At 34.4% G+C, this 20008-nt stretch overlaps 1 protein-coding gene across 2 annotated transcripts in view; it reads right to left on the bottom strand.

Annotated features, from left to right (window-relative positions):
* Positions 1 to 9819: 9819 nt before the first annotated feature.
* The window catches only part of LOC128202719 (uncharacterized), a 53699-nt gene continuing 43510 nt past the window's right edge, over positions 9820 to 20008 (bottom strand). The window contains exons 12-14 of one of the 2 annotated variants that reach the window (XM_052903798.1): positions 18666 to 18799; positions 17224 to 17291; positions 9824 to 11174 (exon numbers count right to left, since the gene is read on the bottom strand). The gene's annotated coding sequence lies outside the window, so the exon portion shown is untranslated. Of the gene's footprint in view, positions 11175 to 17223; positions 17292 to 18665; positions 18800 to 20008 lie in introns of both variants that reach the window. The other variant, XM_052903799.1, reaches the window with a different exon arrangement.

Genomic DNA, 20008 nt, shown 5'->3' with positions numbered 1-20008 from the left:
GACGATACAAGGGGCGGGGCTAGTGGGTCGACTTATTACGAGCACCAAATAAGTTAGAGGGTTCGATTCCCGGGCGGACCAGGTCACTTCTGTTGTGATTGGTTATGAAATCCTTTCTACGACCATTCGCACTGTACCACTGCCCCTGACATGTACAGAAGTTGTCAGTTCCTTGCAGAGGTGAAGGCACCCAGTACTGGTTCTGCCCAGGATAGGTGTGCGGTGGTTGAACTGTCACTCTGGGACCCTTCACTGTGCTCACGCCGGGACCCGGAGTATAAACTACTAACACCACCATAAGTTAGAGTTCATTTTGGCGATCTACTAAAAATGGTCCCAGCATTCTCGCCTGCTACGCTCGCTCCATTTTCTATAGAGTGTAAACATGAACTCTTACGTATACATGGCGAATACTTAACACAAAAGCAGTAGGAGTCGCCCTCAGGGCAAAACGCTGTTTATGACATTCAATCGTTGGCCAAATTTTTAGATACATACCAGGCGTTTATGAGGAGTTAACAATGCATGGAATTGCCACCTGTGGTTGTATTGATAGCTTCTCTGGGTAAATATTTCGACTGAAGGCTAGATATTCCAATAACAGCCTAACGCTCATAGCGTACAACATTCTGCAGTATACTTCACATGTATTTAAAAGGTGTGGTCAGACTGATAATAGAAATTTCTTTGAAAAAAAAAGATACAGATACTGGCGATTTAAATATTGGTGGTCCTTTTCAACTACTAAAACCTCCAGTTAAGGACCAGGTTAACATCCAAACTCGGTAGCTGGATCCATGACTGACGTATCTTCGCGTATATAAGAACTTTAGACCAAGGTCTACACATGATTTTCAAGTCCAAAATACTAAAATCATTTAAACTGAAGTGGTAGGGGTGTATGCTTCTTAATACCATACAAATGTACTTTAAAATTGTCACGATTTGATCAATAGTTTAACTTTTCGTTATAAACGTTAAAAGAGTAAACGATACTTGTATGATAAAAAAGCGTTTGATGCTGGTTAATTTTATTTACATGCTGATTGAATTTATGTACAGTTTGGTGACTAGAGGTACCTATTTCGAATATCCCTTTATGATGTAGCTAAATAGATTCATTTGTTAACAACTATATACCCATGACCTGAAACATAGTTACTGTGCATTATGTATACTTAGAGCACATGCAGCATCTTAAAATACATGACTTTGAAAAAAGGCACATGGGTCCGTTTTTACGGAGTCAAAATCAATGTTACATTGGAATCCAAGTCAACAAAATATGACAATGACAAAGATTTAACAAAGAGCATGCGCTTATAAACACCCTATCGCTAACAGATATTATAACGTTTCTTTCCTGTTTTTCAAGTAACAGAACAATAACTATTCACATCTAAATATGGATGGAATGTTTCACTGCATAGCCGTATACCGCCGGCTTTGCCAAAGGTAAAAAATAGTTTTAGGTACAATTGCATTGAAGTGCGTACGTACACACACACACTTTCGAGAAAACCGTGTTCAAAAAGAAAGGTTTTCGAGGGAAATAACTTCTATCTCATTCTTCTCGTGATAATTTATTCTTACAAGCAATGACGATACATTAAAATCTCCTAGTTGAGGGCAAACTGCCCTGGTTTTCTTGTTTCCAGAAATATGGCATGTACGATAATATCATATTATATTGACGCATTTTGAGAAGCGTGAAAAATCCCCTGGCCTAATGTACAATTTCCCTGGTTTTCTGAAAAAAAAACAACCCTGTGGAGGTCTTCAAAATACGTTTTAAAAACTAAAAATAGTACAACGAAAGATCGTTTAACAAAAACAAGTGTTCATCACAATTATACCGATATAGTACCGTGAAACGTAACGTCAAAAAGTCATGACATCTCGAAAAACCTTAAACATGGATGATATATATTTTTATAGTATTTTCTGTAGACTTTGAAATTGCATGACTTATGTAATATCATGTTAAGCAGCAGAAATGTGTGCGTTGTTCAGGTTATTTTAATCGATGTATACAGAACTTTCACTAGTCTACATAGTACATCTTTTGAGTAAACAATTCTGTCCAAAAATGAAGAAGACATGTACATGTAACATAAATATGCATTGACAAAATCTCAAATATCATATGCTACCAATTCATATACTACCAATTCATATGCTACCAATTTAGCCATTTTTCTTAAATAAAATTTCTTTATCATTGAAACAAGCATTTTGTGATTATTTCATAAGATATGCTTATAATCGTTGTTTGACCCTTTAACACCTGAAAGTATGTTATATCTGATCGTAATACAATGTGTGGTTTTCCTTATGGGCTCGTCATTGTGTAAATATATAGTACCCTTTGTGTCTTATCTTATATATCAATATTATGATTGTCCGCTTTTGAAGAATTTGAGGAAAATAAAATTTGGTCCACTATTTCCTTTGTATTTCACCTCGGTTAATATTTGATCTATTGTTGAATAATTTGTATGGGCAAATACTTCAGTTTAGTTGAATGCGCTTTTGACAGTTAATAGCCATTTATCAGCCAAAAACATAATTTGAGCTCGTCTGATAACAACCTGTGTGTTGAGTTTTAGATTACTGTTTTTCTACTTGGGTACTTTATTTCGAGAGTTCTTATTTTCATCGACAGAAAGGCACATACAATCTTTTCCTGAAAAAATGGTCAAAAACATAGAGTACGATTAGCGAGAGGAAAGTTTGTTGGTAACAATAAATATGGATAGCCTCATATAGAAATTAGCCACTCGTCAATACTGAAAATTATCAAATAATATAAATATTAATAGCCTCATAGAAATTACCCCCTCGTCCAGAATGAAAATTATCCAATTATATAAACATGGATAGCCTCATATAGAAATTAGTCCCTAGAGCCACGGACCTATAAAGTTTATAGGTCTGTGCTAGAACCGAATGAAAATTGTCGAATTATATAAACATGGATAGCCTCATATGGAAAATAATCCCTAGAACCGAACGAAAATTGTCGAATTATATGAACATGGATAGCCTCATATAAAAAATAGTCCCTAGAACCGAATGAAAATTGTCGAATTATATGAACATGGATAGCCTCATATAAAAAATAGTCCCTAGAACCGAATGAAAATTGTCGAATTATATGAACATGGATAGCCTCATATAAAAAATAGTCCCTAGAACCGAATGAAAATTGTCGAATTATATCAACATGGATAGCCTCATATAAAAAATAGTCCCTAGAACCGAATGAAAATTGTCGAATTATATGAACATGGACAGCCTCATATGGAAAATAATCCCTAGAACCGAATGAAAATTGTCGAATTATATGAACATGGATAGCCTCATATAAAAAATAGTCCCTAGAACCGAATGAAAATTGTCGAATTATATGAACATGGATAGCCTCATATAAAAAATAGTCCCTAGAACCGAATGAAAATTGTCGAATTATATAAACATGGATAGCCTCATATAGAAAATAGTCCCTAGAACCGAATGAAAATTGTCGAATTATATAAACATGGATAGCCTCATATAGAAAATAGTCCCTAGAACCGAATGAAATTATTCAATTTTATGAATATGGATAGCCGCATAGAAATTAGCCCCTCGTCCAGAATGAATGGTTTAAGCCATAAAACATTAATTTTCGAACGGAAATATAAAATCTACGATCGACTATTTTGTCAAATCTTATATCATTGGTTTGTAGATATTTACGCAAGAAGTTGCTCTTTCCAAGACAAAAAATAAAAAAGTTGTAAAAATGGTATATCTGTGAGAGTGCAGCTTAAAGAGACAACTTAGTAATGGAAATTGTTCATAATTGTTTGTAATGAATCCCGAAACAATGACCAGTCGAAATGGGAGGGCTGCAAATTTAATAGGATATTCATCGGAAATCTTTTTCCGACCAGCTCGTTCAATGGTCAGGGGCGTCTCCAGGAATTGACGTTAGAGGGGGCGTAACTTAGGGGCGTTTGCATGTGTATTTGGGGTTACTAAATCAAGAAAATTTTAACAATTTCTAGTCGGAAATGATGCATGTATGGGCGTATTTTATTATTTTCTTCTCTTATATTGACATAAAAAGTAAACTTGGACGATTTTAGAGGGGGTGCGCGCCGGCTACGCCCCCTCTCATCCCGCTAGTGAATGGTGACTTAATATTTGATATAGTATGGTTAAAAAAACTTCCAGTTGAATCAAATAGAAACTGTAAATGCTAAATACAAATTTTGTGATTGTTAAATTTGTCTGTAAACGCTTGAAACAGTAAGCTCATGATTAAAGAACATTGTTCATTGAGATACTTGTTTTAATTGTGACCCATGGATATACATGATTTCAAATTGGGGGTCAAATTTCGGCATAGTGATAAACATTAATTAGAGAAAAAAATACTTCCTAAAGTATCATATTGGCATCAAAAACAATAGGGGTCATCTACTTGTCAATATCAACAAACTACCAAGTTTGAGGACACTATGCTTGACCATTCATCAGTTATTGATTGGACATGTTTTTGTCACAGGCATAAATGGTTATTTGAAAGTAACAAAGGGCCATAACTCTACTATACATATACATAATTATATAGATTTTGACGCGTTTGACATGCATCATTCCCATTGCTGTATATTACCTTATGGAAAGTGATACCCACCAGTATTAAGATATGGCTCATGGTGGAAATTTTCCTTAGAGAAATAGCCATTATCAAGTTCCAAATGGCCATAAATCTGCTATACATTAGTGGAATGTAAAAGCTCTTAACACATAATTTACCTTATCAAATATACATTCATTCAAAGTTTCAACAAATTTTTACTATCAAGTACTAAGATATGGCTCGGGACAAAAAACAAGTGTTATAGACGAACGAACAGGGGGGGGGGGGGGGGAGGGACGGACAGACAACACTGAAAGAATATCCATCTGCCTTTGGTGGGGATAGAAGAACTGATAGAAACTTACATTGTATTGTTAAAATAAATTCCAACTTTCCAATTGTATTTGTACTGTTCACTCTTGTATTAAGTTCTAATACTGTTTCATGTTACATTGTATCATACTATGTTTATAAACATTTAGTAAAACTGAGGGTTATGGAAGATACTGGTGTCTCTGTTCATACTTTATGCTATTCTATGCCTGCCCATGTCAGTGGAAAACCTACGATGATTTTAGAAAAGAATAAACACCGGAATTTATTCAGAAATATTTACTGAACATCCAAAACAAACATTCACAAACTTTGACAAAATGTTATAATTAAGTACTCGTGTTACCAAATCTCTTAAAATAATTATATTGAATGATGTTTGTGTACATATGACAAGGTTTTTGTATTATTATGGCCTAAGGCTCAAATATTCTAGAATTGGGTGCAACAATATCTCATCAATGCAATAAATCTCCATTTAATGAATTGTTGACTGATTTATGTTTTGTCTCTTTGAAACTCAATCTCAATTTTATGGAAAATTCACTTTAACTGTAGCAACAATGCAGCATGCAGTTGACAGAATTGTGGAAAACTGTACACAAATTTTAAAGCTACATGAGCTTTTGATGAATACAACAAGTATGACATAATGTTGTGGTTACTGAGCAAATATCCAAAATGTCCTGTCGGTTTTATACTTGCACGTGTTTTTACCTACAAAATGACACACTAATTCTGGAAAGACCTAAGTTGTGTTATCATTATATGATTATATTGATTCTGAGACAAAATAAAGAAAAAAGGTCAAAACTGTCAATTTGTGAGAGTGCAGCTTTAATGGTCACTTTAATATCTATGGCTATATATCAGTGTATGCACAGTGGTTAGTCAAACAAATAGGTGGCTGTTGTGCTATTTATTTCACACCTGTTAATCAAGGCATCAGACTAAATTTATATGAATAATAAAGTTAATTTTTTTGCATATTATTGCTTGCTAGGTACAGATCAAACTGAGTCCAGATTTTTATTAACTAATGTGAATAAGTATGTATACAAAGTTTTTCCACAGTATGTATCTTTTAAATATTTATAATTCATTATTGTCTTGAAAATGATTACTTGTTTGCATCACCAGATTTTTAAGAATCCTTTCCCCCCTCTAACAAATATTGGACTGATCCATATCATAAATATGTCAAATACATCTTCACTTCATGCAAACATATGTTTAAAGTTCAAAGACAGAATCTTGAAAACTTAAGTCTAAGTAGTTTGGTTTGCGTCACAAACTTTTTGCACTTTTGCACAGACCACCTGCAAGACCGACCGACTTGATGACTGTTTATGGTATCATATCGTGGTGAAACTCCAATCACTTCAGTTTATCGTCATTGCTGCTTTTTTCCTCTGTTATTCTAACGAAAGTGTTTTGTGTTCATTAAAAAGTTTTGTTCTTGTTTTTCAATACTGCTCTATTCTGCTGAATCCCTGCAGGGAGTGGGTCTTGTCCATATCCAGGAAATCATCCATGCGTTCTTTACCTTAAAACACAAAAATGATTTTAAACAAGAAAGGCATCACTTATGTAATAATTTCTTGCAATGATTTACCATAACTGTTCTATCCTATTAAAAGGGCTGTACGTATGATGAAATAGCGAAAAAAAATTTGTCAAAAACTGACATAAACTTGGTATCGGTGTGTACAATATATTAAAACTTGCCAACTGAAAAGTACCACATTGTTTACAATTAATTTGTTTTTTAAAGTGTTTTTTTCTTATTTTCCCATTAAAAAAAATACTAGGTATGTCTACCTAGTAGATACATTCCCTACGTGTGATTGGCTAGTCGATGTTATACAAGATACAAGAATCTTTATTTAAAGTTGGGTATGTGTTAACAAGAAACATAAGCTCAATGAGCTATTTTCCAACATGAATAACAGACATACATAACATATCAAATAACAGTAACAATGAGCTTGTGTCCTGGAAATAAAAGTAGGTATGTTAAAATGAACACATATTGGAGCATGCATACAAATAGGAAAATAGGATTAGAGCATTGTGAACAGTGATAACACCAACAAGTTTTCCCGGCTGTGCAGCCAGTCCACAAGCGCACGGTTCCACTAGTTGATATAACACTGTAAAATGGTTAGTTGTTTCAACAGTATAGCTTAAGGGGTAATCATATACATTGAAGTAGCAAAATTGTAAGTAGCAAAATATACAAGGGAATAGCAGCTTTGTACATTGACCTGTAGTTTGTAAAACAAAACAAAAAAACAACAACTTATAATTAATCTAGCATGATAGGAAAATACTTTGCAAGTATTGCTTCAAGGAAGTATATGTATCATGCTATTTTGATATTACTGTATCACTGTAAGAGAATGTTAATTGAAAAAAATAAACAAGAGTTTGTTGGTAACAATAAATATGGATAGCCTCATATAGAAATTAGCCACTCGTCAATACTGAAAATTATCAAATAATATAAATATTAATAGCCTCATAGAAATTACCCCCTCGTCCAGAATGAAAATTATCCAATTATATAAACATGGATAGCCTCATATAGAAATTAGTCCCTAGAACCACGGACCTATAAAGTTTATAGGTCTGTGCTAGAACCGAATGAAAATTGTCGAATTATATAAACATGGACAGGCTCATATGGAAAATAATCCCTAGAACCGAACGAAAATTGTCGAATTATATGAACATGGATAGCCTCATATAAAAAATAGTCCCTAGAACCGAATGAAAATTGTCGAATTATATGAACATGGATAGCCTCATATAAAAAATAGTCCCTAGAACCGAATGAAAATTGTCGAATTATATGAACATGGATAGCCTCATATAAAAAATAGTCCCTAGAACCGAATGAAAATTGTCGAATTATATCAACATGGATAGCCTCATATAAAAAATAGTCCCTAGAACCGAATGAAAATTGTCGAATTATATGAACATGGACAGCCTCATATGGAAAATAATCCCTAGAACCGAATGAAAATTGTCGAATTATATGAACATGGATAGCCTCATATAAAAAATAGTCCCTAGAACCGAATGAAAATTGTCGAATTATATGAACATGGATAGCCTCATATAAAAAATAGTCCCTAGAACCGAATGAAAATTGTCGAATTATATAAACATGGATAGCCTCATATAGAAAATAGTCCCTAGAACCGAATGAAAATTGTCGAATTATATGAACATGGATAGCCTCATATAGAAAATAGTCCCTAGAACCGAATGAAATTATTCAATTTTATGAATATGGATAGCCGCATAGAAATTAGCCCCTCGTCCAGAATGAATGGTTTAAGCCATAAAACATTAATTTTCGAACGGAAATATAAAATCTACGATCGACTATTTTGTCAAATCTTATATCATTGGTTTGTAGATATTTACGCAAGAAGTTGCTCTTTCCAAGACAAAAAATAAAAAAGTTGTAAAAATGGTATATCTGTGAGAGTGCAGCTTAAAGAGACAACTTAGTAATGGAAATTGTTCATAATTGTTTGTAATGAATCCCGAAACAATGACCAGTCGAAATGGGAGGGCTGCAAATTTAATAGGATATTCATCGGAAATCTTTTTCCGACCAGCTCGTTCAATGGTCAGGGGCGTCTCCAGGAATTGACGTTAGAGGGGGCGTAACTTAGGGGCGTTTGCATGTGTATTTGGGGTTACTAAATCAAGAAAATTTTAACAATTTCTAGTCGGAAATGATGCATGTATGGGCGTATTTTATTATTTTCTTCTCTTATATTGACATAAAAAGTAAACTTGGACGATTTTAGAGGGGGTGCGCGCCGGCTACGCCCCCTCTCATCCCGCTAGTGAATGGTGACTTAATATTTGATATAGTATGGTTAAAAAAACTTCCAGTTGAATCAAATAGAAACTGTAAATGCTAAATACAAATTTTGTGATTGTTAAATTTGTCTGTAAACGCTTGAAACAGTAAGCTCATGATTAAAGAACATTGTTCATTGAGATACTTGTTTTAATTGTGACCCATGGATATACATGATTTCAAATTGGGGGTCAAATTTCGGCATAGTGATAAACATTAATTAGAGAAAAAAATACTTCCTAAAGTATCATATTGGCATCAAAAACAATAGGGGTCATCTACTTGTCAATATCAACAAACTACCAAGTTTGAGGACACTATGCTTGACCATTCATCAGTTATTGATTGGACATGTTTTTGTCACAGGCATAAATGGTTATTTGAAAGTAACAAAGGGCCATAACTCTACTATACATATACATAATTATATAGATTTTGACGCGTTTGACATGCATCATTCCCATTGCTGTATATTACCTTATGGAAAGTGATACCCACCAGTATTAAGATATGGCTCATGGTGGAAATTTTCCTTAGAGAAATAGCCATTATCAAGTTCCAAATGGCCATAAATCTGCTATACATTAGTGGAATGTAAAAGCTCTTAACACATAATTTACCTTATCAAATATACATTCATTCAAAGTTTCAACAAATTTTTACTATCAAGTACTAAGATATGGCTCGGGACAAAAAACAAGTGTTATAGACGAACGAACAGGGGGGGTGGGGGGGAGGGACGGACAGACAACACTGAAAGAATATCCATCTGCCTTTGGTGGGGATAGAAGAACTGATAGAAACTTACATTGTATTGTTAAAATAAATTCCAACTTTCCAATTGTATTTGTACTGTTCACTCTTGTATTAAGTTCTAATACTGTTTCATGTTACATTGTATCATACTATGTTTATAAACATTTAGTAAAACTGAGGGTTATGGAAGATACTGGTGTCTCTGTTCATACTTTATGCTATTCTATGCCTGCCCATGTCAGTGGAAAACCTACGATGATTTTAGAAAAGAATAAACACCGGAATTTATTCAGAAATATTTACTGAACATCCAAAACAAACATTCACAAACTTTGACAAAATGTTATAATTAAGTACTCGTGTTACCAAATCTCTTAAAATAATTATATTGAATGATGTTTGTGTACATATGACAAGGTTTTTGTATTATTATGGCCTAAGGCTCAAATATTCTAGAATTGGGTGCAACAATATCTCATCAATGCAATAAATCTCCATTTAATGAATTGTTGACTGATTTATGTTTTGTCTCTTTGAAACTCAATCTCAATTTTATGGAAAATTCACTTTAACTGTAGCAACAATGCAGCATGCAGTTGACAGAATTGTGGAAAACTGTACACAAATTTTAAAGCTACATGAGCTTTTGATGAATACAACAAGTATGACATAATGTTGTGGTTACTGAGCAAATATCCAAAATTTCCTGTCGGTTTTATACTTGCACGTGTTTTTACCTACAAAATGACACACTAATTCTGGAAAGACCTAAGTTGTGTTATCATTATATGATTATATTGATTCTGAGACAAAATAAAGAAAAAAGGTCAAAACTGTCAATTTGTGAGAGTGCAGCTTTAATGGTCACTTTAATATCTATGGCTATATATCAGTGTATGCACAGTGGTTAGTCAAACAAATAGGTGGCTGTTGTGCTATTTATTTCACACCTGTTAATCAAGGCATCAGACTAAATTTATATGAATAATAAAGTTAATTTTTTTGCATATTATTGCTTGCTAGGTACAGATCAAACTGAGTCCAGATTTTTATTAACTAATGTGAATAAGTATGTATACAAAGTTTTTCCACAGTATGTATCTTTTAAATATTTATAATTCATTATTGTCTTGAAAATGATTACTTGTTTGCATCACCAGATTTTTAAGAATCCTTTCCCCCCTCTAACAAATATTGGACTGATCCATATCATAAATATGTCAAATACATCTTCACTTCATGCAAACATATGTTTAAAGTTCAAAGACAGAATCTTGAAAACTTAAGTCTAAGTAGTTTGGTTTGCGTCACAAACTTTTTGCACTTTTGCACAGACCACCTGCAAGACCGACCGACTTGATGACTGTTTATGGTATCATATCGTGGTGAAACTCCAATCACTTCAGTTTATCGTCATTGCTGCTTTTTTCCTCTGTTATTCTAACGAAAGTGTTTTGTGTTCATTAAAAAGTTTTGTTCTTGTTTTTCAATACTGCTCTATTCTGCTGAATCCCTGCAGGGAGTGGGTCTTGTCCATATCCAGGAAATCATCCATGCGTTCTTTACCTTAAAACACAAAAATGATTTTAAACAAGAAAGGCATCACTTATGTAATAATTTCTTGCAATGATTTACCATAACTGTTCTATCCTATTAAAAGGGCTGTACGTATGATGAAATAGCGAAAAAAAATTTGTCAAAAACTGACATAAACTTGGTATCGGTGTGTACAATATATTAAAACTTGCCAACTGAAAAGTACCACATTGTTTACAATTAATTGTTTTTTAAAGTGTTTTTTTCTTATTTTCCCATTAAAAAAAATACTAGGTATGTCTACCTAGTAGATACATTCCCTACGTGTGATTGGCTAGTCGATGTTATACAAGATACAAGAATCTTTATTTAAAGTTGGGTATGTGTTAACAAGAAACATAAGCTCAATGAGCTATTTTCCAACATGAATAACAGACATACATAACATATCAAATAACAGTAACAATGAGCTTGTGTCCTGGAAATAAAAGTAGGTATGTTAAAATGAACACATATTGGAGCATGCATACAAATAGGAAAATAGGATTAGAGCATTGTGAACAGTGATAACACCAACAAGTTTTCCCGGCTGTGCAGCCAGTCCACAAGCGCACGGTTCCACTAGTTGATATAACACTGTAAAATGGTTAGTTGTTTCAACAGTATAGCTTAAGGGGTAATCATATACATTGAAGTAGCAAAATTGTAAGTAGCAAAATATACAAGGGAATAGCAGCTTTGTACATTGACCTGTAGTTTGTAAAACAAAACAAAAAAACAACAACTTATAATTAATCTAGCATGATAGGAAAATACTTTGCAAGTATTGCTTCAAGGAAGTATATGTATCATGCTATTTTGATATTACTGTATCACTGTAAGAGAATGTTAATTGAAAAAATTAAACAAGAGCTGTCAAAGTATGTGACAAATGCCCCCCAATGTGACATTGATCTATGAACAAGTACATAAAAAGTTGATCTTGCCTTTATGTGTCAAATACATATTGCAAGTTATATTAAATTGCCTCTGAGCATAGAAAAAAAAACAATCATACTAAATGACAGCCAACACTCTTTATGTCCTCATATTCAGCATTCCATTGTGAATTAACACTTCATGTATCTTTCACCTTAGAGGTAGGGACATGGGTCTTGCACACGACACGTTGTCTTGGTATGTCGAAAACATATGGCAAGTCATTTTAAAATCTGTCCATATAAGAGTAAGTCACAGCGCGGACACGACAGCCTATATTTTCCTTCAGGTTGCCATGGCAACCAGAGTTCTGCATGGAATTATTTTTTTTGAACAATTTTGAAAAAGCACCAACCAAGGATCATTCCTATGAAGTTTCATCAAAATTGTCCAAGCGGTTTAGGAGAAGAAGATGATTGTAACCAATTGTTGACACTTTTCCTTTAGGTTGCCATGTCAACCAGAGTTCTACATGGAATTAATTTCTTTGAACAATTTTGAAAAAGCACCAACCAAGGATCATTCCTATGAAGTTTCATCAAAATTGTCAAAGCGGTTTAGGAGAAGAAGATGATTATAACCAATTGTTGACATTTTCCTTTAGGTTGCCATGGCAACCGGGCCAAACAAAATTATGTGAACAAATTTAAGAGAGGTCCATGCAAGGACACTTCAAACCAAATTTTCTGAAGATCTATCAAGGGGCTCATGCAAAGAAAATGTTAAGGTTTTTTTTACTTATTTTAGCTCTGGTGGCCCTTAAAAGGGGCCAAACAAAATTATTTGAAAAGACCTGACAGAGGCCCATGCTAGGATGCTTCAGACTTGAAGATCCATCAAGCAGTTAATAAGATCAAGTTGTTAAAAGGTTTTTCTATTTTTTGCTCTGGTGACCCCTAAAAGGGGCCAAACAAAACCATTTGAACAAAGTTGAGAGAGGACCATGTAAGGATGCTACATATCAAGTATGGAGTCATTCTGACCTTTACTTTAAGAGGAAAAGATGTTTAAGTGACAAGACAATGTAAAAACAAATGACCCCTGAGCAAGGCCAATTTGACCCCGGGACAATAATTTGAATACCTTTGGTGTAGGTCCACTAGGTAACACTATATACCAAATATGAAAGCTCTAGGTCTTATATTTTGGAGAAGAGGATTTTTAAAGTTTTATTATATAAGACTATATAAAAATATTGAAAACCTAAGCCTATGAACACGGGGCGTGGCCAATTTTGACCCCAGGGCTAAAGATTGAACAATCTTAATAGTGGTCCAATAAACGATGCTTCATACCAAATATCTAAGGTTTTCGCCTTTTGGTTTCGGAGAAGAAGATTTTATAAGTTTTCATCATATACATATATAAGGAAACCCATGACCGCCTGGGTGGGGCCATTTTTTGACCCCAGGGCCAAAGATTGAACAATATTGGTACAAGTCAACTAGATGATATATCATGCCAAATATCTAAGCTCTTGTCACTACTTGATTTTACGTATGTATCTATATATGTATATTTGTTATTAATTGTTGTATGTGGCCCATATTGAAAATTGGTATGTGTACTAAATATGTTATCCAGTTTAAATTAAGACGTTACTTGTCTTTGTGAGTTCGGAGAAGATTTTTTAAGTTTTCACTATAACACATATAGAGAAAACCCATCAGCCCCGGGGTGTGGCCAATTTTGACCCCAGGGCCATAATTTGAACAAACTTTGTAGAGGTCCACTAGACGATGAATCATGCCAAATATCTAAGCTCTAAGCCACGTAAGTTCAGAGGAGATGATTTTTGAAGTTTTCACTATAAACATATAGAGAATACCCATGACCCCCGAATGGGGTGGGGCCAATTTTGACCCCAAGGCCATAATTTGAACAATCTTTGTAGAGGTCCACTAGACGATGAATCATGCCAAATATCTAAGCTCTAGTCCAAGTAAGTTCAAAGGAGAAGATTTTTGAAGTTTTAACTATAAACATATAGAGAATACCCTAACCCCTCTGGGCGGGGCCAATTTTGACCCCAAGGCCATAATTTGAACAATCTTTGTAGAGGTCCACTAGACGATGAATCAAGCCAAATATCTAAGCTCTAAGCAACGTAAGTTCAGAGGAGATTTTTGATTTTTTTTAATATAAACATATAGAGAAAACCCATGACCACCCAGGGGCGGGGCCAATTTTGACCACAGGGCCATAATTTGAACAATCTTTGTAGAGGTCCACTAGACGATTAATCATGACAAATATCTAAGCTCTAGTCCAAGTAAGTTAAGCGGAGAAGATTTTTGAAGTTTGAACTATAAACATATCAAGTATACCCATGACCCCCCGGGCGGGGCCAATTTTGACCCCAAGGCCATAATTTGAACAATCTTTGTAGAGGTCCACTTGACGATGAATCATGCCAAATATCTAAGCTCTAGTCCAAGTAAGTTCAAAGGAGAAGATTTTTGAAGTTTTCACTATAAACATATAGAGAATACCCTAACCCCCCGGGGCGGGGCCAATTTTGACCCCAAGGCCATAGTTTGAACAATCTTTGTAGAGGTCCACTAGACGATGAATCATGCCAAATATCTAAGCTCTAGTCCAAGTAAGTTAAGAGGAGAAGTTTTGAAGTTTTAACTATAAACATATCAAGTATACCCATGACGCCCCGGGGCGGGGCCAATTTTGACCCCAAGGCCATAATTTGAACAATCTTTGTAGAGGTCCACTAGACGATGAATCATGCCAAATATCTAAGCTCTAGTCCAAGTAAGTTCAAAGGAGAAGATTTTTGAAGTTTTCACTATAAACATATAGAGAAAACCCATGACCCCCCGGGGCGGGGCCAATTTTGACCCAAGGGCCATAATTTGAACAATCTTGGTAGAGGACCATTTGGTGATCCTACCTACCATATATCAACGGCCTAAGCCTTGTGGTTTGGGAGAAGAAGATTTTTAAAGTTTTTCCTTTCCATTGCCATGGCAACCAGAGTTCTGCATGGAATTCAATTCTTTGAACAATTTTCAAAGGGGACCACCCAAGGAACATTCCTGTGAAGTTTGGATGAAATTGGCTTAGCGGTTTATGAGAAGATGTCGTTTAAAGTAAAAGTTTACGGACGGACGCCGGACAAATTGTGATCACAAAAGCTCACCTTGTCACTATGTGACAGGTGAGCTAAAAAGTAAAGTCTTAACACCTAAACAAAATACTTACCAAAAGAAAAACACAAGTAGTTATATTTGTTCGACAGATGTTATATGAATTTGAACAACCACAATTAGATATTGGCTCATGTAATTTAATTTAATAAGTTGTTATTTTAGTCAAAGAAGTCCGCTGAAATCTTTTCTGGTATTTGAATCCCATAATCTTGTCCAGTGGGTGTAAGCCAACCCACTGAAAACAAAACTCCTTTTCCGTTAAGACAAAGGATAAAAGATATTCAGTGCAACAATTTATAGTTCTCAATTTCTTCTATTTTTTAAAGCAAAAAGGTATTATTTGCACATTGAACATTTACAAGAGGGACCTGTCCAGGTGCGGATCAGCCTTCTAAATTCCAGGTAGTTTTGGGAGACCCTTATTTCCATTGGGAGGCTGTTCCATACCTGACTGGCCTCAATTTTTTCCATAATTAGTTGTTCTTAATGATGGAACGCCTACACAGTTTTCGTATCTCAGATTCAAATTACATGTCTTAAAAGTAACAAGGTTTTGAACATATTCTGGTGAGATACATACAGACATTTGTAAGTTTCAATAGCAATGTATCTTACCCTAGTAGGTACTCAAATGTAATGTTGGCAATTGAACTCTATAAAGAAGATTTTCGTAAGTTGAGGTTTAATCATTAAAATCATTTTTTAAAGCTCTGTATCGAATCTTTTCCATTTTTTCTGTGTTGGTATTGCTACAAAAATACCAAACAACAGGACAGTAGTTGAAATTGGATCTGATTAAAGATTGAAAGATAATAAGCTGAGTATTGGTTGTCAAAAATTTGCTTAGTCTTTGAAGAATATTCAATTGCTTAGCAGCTTTTTTGCACATTTTAGAAATCTGGGCATCAACATTTAATAAACTATCTACCTCAACACCTAAAAGTTTCACTTGCTCTTCACAAATAATAGTGTGATTAAGTATATTGAATTGTTTTATTTCTTTAACTGACCTTGAGCCAACTGAAATTGCCTGAAATTTGTCAGGGTTAGCCTGCATTTGATTGGAAGTAAACCAGTTTATCAAAATGTTACTTTCTTCTTTACCACGTGATATTACGAAGTTAGGTATATAGCTTAAATATTCCAACCGTTTGGGTAAGCCTTCGTAGCACAGTGGATACAACACTGGACTGCAATTTTGGCGACCGGTTCGAACTCAGTCTCCAACTCGATTTTTTTTAACAATTTTTTTTTTGCAATTATGATATCAAAGAGTAAAACCTTTTATGAAATAATTTTCCTGAGATTCGTTACAGAAAAAAATAATTTTGGTGCCAATCTGGTGTACAGTCCCTTTAAGATTATATGTGAAAGGCTGATGATCAAGAATCCTTTTACCTACTTATAGGATGATCATACTTCTTTTTCCAAAATCCCAATGATATTTCATGGATATAAAACAAAATTTAAAAACAATAGTGAAAAAGGCACATCGGGAATAGTGATTGTTATGAATAGTATAGCTGTCATTGCAGAATTTAGAATTGAAAGTCATGAACTGGACAGTTGTTTGTACAAATTTCAATCATTGTGACATTCATGGGAAAATAAGTGATATAGTGTCCCAAAGAGAATGAAAAAAAAAACTTTTTGAGGAAAACTGCATGATTTTATGGGGAAAACTGCCTGATTTTTTAGATACACAAAAAGAGGGGGAGGCACTTAATAACAACCCATGCTAAAGAAGCAAAACATCCCTGTTTTCACATCTTTGGGTTGCTAATTGTTGTACAATCTAACTTTAAAAGTGAACATCCAGAATCTTAAGACAATTAATGGAACCAATGAGCGAATATAGGTCAGTAAATAATTTAGGTTTGCATTCAGAGTTGAAGAATAAAAGATTAAAGAACCATCTTACTACTTATTTTTTTTACCTGTCACAGAACAGTCAGTTAAATTTGGGTCCTCCACCATGTCGAAGCAGCAACACTTGGTTGGCATTCTGTAAAATAGTGATTGTCCCAATATTACAATAAACCATTAAACGAAAAAATGTCTCCTTAAACAAAAAATGTAATGAATTATAAAATATAGAAATTGAGTTAAATGTATAACAAGTTTACTTAAGACAAAAGTTCTGCACAGGTTTTATTTTTTAAACATTATATTAATGCAATATATAATTTCAATTGTTATTTTTTATATATTATTTATTTATAGAATTACATGAAATAAAGAACATATGTTTGGGTTATACTTGTTCCTTATCCCTGATTTGGTCCCTTCACACCATTTGAAATGTGATTTTGAGAGGTTTATGATAGAAAAAACTTGGAATTTTCACTAAAAAATCATGCAGTTCCAAATTTGAATCATAAAAAAATGCAAAAGTTATTAAAATTGAACTATTTTCAGCTTAAATCGTAGATATACAATCATTACCTTAAACTTGAATTAAAATAAAGACAAATATACCTAATAAAACACTGTTTACTATCACACCTGTATCCCCAACTTCTTACATACTTAATCTGCTCTTACCCAAGTAAAGAATGAAAGGTCCACAAGGCCTCTTATAAACTATGAGAATCCTGTTTACTTATCTGATTTTAAATCACCCAAAAGGCTTTCTACACATTATGGTTTCTTAATTTATATCTAGTCTCCAAAAGTGTCGCAGTTGTGATTTCATTAAAAGACTCGAGGTACTTATTTAAAAAAGAGGGCCACATTGGCCCTAAATTGCTCACCTGAGTAAGAGTTTAACCTTTGTAATCAATATAGCTTGATATTTGTTCTCAAAGAATATTGAAAAACATACTGATCAAACATGTTGCCTGGATAATCACTGACAGGACTTGTCACAGTTGCCTGCACACTGACAGGACTTGTCACAGTTTCCTGCACACTAACAGGACTTGGTGATTGACTGCACGCTGACATTTCGTTCAGTTGCCTGCACACTGACAGGACTTGATAATTGACTGCACACTGACAGAATTTGATTCTCATATCTGCACACTGACAGGATTTTGTTCAGGTGCCTGCACACTGAAAGGACTTGATAATTGACTGCACACTGACAGCACTTGGTACAGATACCTGCACACTGACAGGACTTTTTTTTAGTTGCCTGCACACTGACAGGACTTTGTTCAATTGCCTGCACACACACAGGACTTCCTTCAATTGCCTGCACACTGACAAAACTGTGGACTTCCTTCAATTGCCTGCACACTGACAAAACTATGTTAAATTGCTTGCACACTGAAAGAACTTTAAGGTTAGATACAAAAACAACAAACAGTGCACCATCAAATAAAATCAATAAACTGCATTAAGCTCTAATAATCAAATATCAGAACACATTCAGCACCTTCCACTAATATCATTGCTTCTTCAATCTATGTCAACAGCACCTTCCTTCACACGTTCATGTTGTTGTTGAGTTTATAAAGCTCTGTCTGCGCCCTATAGTGGCTGCATTATGGTTTGACCCTGTCACATCCCCTAAAATCAATGGAAAGTCTGATTATTAAATTTATTAATACATAAAAATGAAATTTCTTCTAAGAATATAGAATATAATATTTATTTGAAACTAAAAAATGAACAATAATTACCTTTAAGTGACTATGTTGACTAAAAAAAATTAAAAATCTATTCCCTTATTACTAAAAATAGAAAGTAGTGGAATCTCCAACAACAACAGCTGTCACAGAGACAGCGCGCTCGACTATTCCGCCGCTTTTCGATGTATGGATTAAAAGGTTTTGGCGAAACATGCATGGATTACTGTTAGATTAGATTAGATTTCAATGCAATACATGATGTGCTGAGATATTTACATAAATTGAATGGAAAATATTTGAGGTGGTACGCAAATTCTAAGTCGAAAAAGGGGCATAATTTTGTCAAAATGCTTGATAGAGCTACCTCCTTCTGTGTACAGGTTGGGCGTATGATGTTGAACAAGCGTGCAAAGTTTCAAAGCCAGATGTCAATAGACTTTGAAAATATTTGAGGTGGTACACAAACTTTAACATAAATTTTAAGTTGAAAAAGGGGCATATTTTGTCAAAATGCTTGATAGAGCTACCTCCTTCTGTGCACAGGTTGGGGGTATGATGGTGAACAAGCGTGCAAAGTTTCAAAGCCAGATGTCAATCAACTTTGAAAATATTTGAGGTGGTACGCAAACTTTAACATAAATTTTAAGTTGAAAAAGGGGCATATTTTGAAAAAAATGCTTGATAGAGTTACCTCCTCATGTGTACAGGTTGGGGGCATGATGGTGAACAAGTGTGCAATGTTTTAAAGCCATATGTCAATGGACTTTGAAAATATTTGAGGTGGTACGCAAACTTTAATGCAAATTCTAAGTAGACAAAGGGGCATAATTTTGTCGAAATGCTTGATAGAGTTACCTCCTCCTGTGTACAGGGTGGGGGCATGATGGTGAACTAGTGTGCAAAATTTCAAAGCCAGATGTCAATGGACTTTGAAAATATTTGAGGTGGTACACAAACTCTTACAAAAACTTTAACATAAGTGGTTACGGCGACGCCGACGCTCGGGTGACTAGGATAGCTCTCCTTATTCTTCGAATAGTCGAGCTAAAAAGAGAGACCATATAGAAAGACTTGCTGCCCTTGCTTCAAGAGTAAACTTTACATAACTATCAGATTTTAACATATTGGCCATTTTGTTGTTGTTGTT

The sequence above is a fragment of the Mya arenaria genome, chromosome 9 (genome assembly GCF_026914265.1).
Source record: "Mya arenaria isolate MELC-2E11 chromosome 9, ASM2691426v1".
NCBI classification, from domain to species: domain Eukaryota; kingdom Metazoa; phylum Mollusca; class Bivalvia; order Myida; family Myidae; genus Mya; species Mya arenaria.
This window is presented reverse-complemented; position numbering and strand designations above follow the sequence as displayed.